We start from the raw sequence: 742 nt of genomic DNA, 5'->3' as shown, positions 1-742 counted from the left end.
TGGGTGAAGTTTGCGAGTCACGGGCGCAAAGTCGAATTTTGGGTGAAAAACCGCGTTTTCATGCGCTAAAAATTTCAGACAAGTGTCAGACTTCCAGGCAGGGGGAAACCGCAGGAGGCGTACCGAGGAGGCTTCCAGGAGCCTGGGGAAGATTATCCAAAAGTGTCCTTGACACTTAGAAATATTTTCAGAAAATCACGATTTTGTGAAAATTGACACGTTTCCCCTACTTCCACGCCAGGGGGGCGTCAATATGTTGTGAGGTACCCCAGGACAGTCGCCTAAATGTGGGTGAAGTTTGCGAGTCACGGGCGCAAAGTCGAATTTTGGGTGAAAAACCGCGTTTTCATGCGCTAAAAATTTCAGACAAGTGTCAGACTTCCAGGCAGGGGGAAACCGCAGGAGGCGTACCGAGGAGGCTTCCAGGAGCCTGGGGAAGATTATCCAAAAGTGTCCTTGACACTTAGAAATATTTTCAGAAAATCACGATTTTGTGAAAATTGACACGTTTCCCCTACTTCCACGCCAGGGGGGCGTCAATATGTTGTGAGGTACCCCAGGACAGTCGCCTAAATGTGGGTGAAGTTTGCGAGTCACGGGCGCAAAGTCGAATTTTGGGTGAAAAACCGCATTTTCATGCGCTAAAAATTTCAGACAAGTGTCAGACTTCCAGGCAGGGGGAAACCGCAGGAGGCGTACCGAGGAGGCTTCCAGGAGCCTGGGGAAGATTATCCAAAAGTGT

This window comes from Ranitomeya imitator, unplaced genomic scaffold (assembly GCF_032444005.1).
Source record: "Ranitomeya imitator isolate aRanImi1 unplaced genomic scaffold, aRanImi1.pri SCAFFOLD_1397, whole genome shotgun sequence".
Classification (NCBI taxonomy): Eukaryota; Metazoa; Chordata; class Amphibia; order Anura; family Dendrobatidae; genus Ranitomeya; species Ranitomeya imitator.
Note: the sequence above shows the minus strand (reverse complement) of the source record.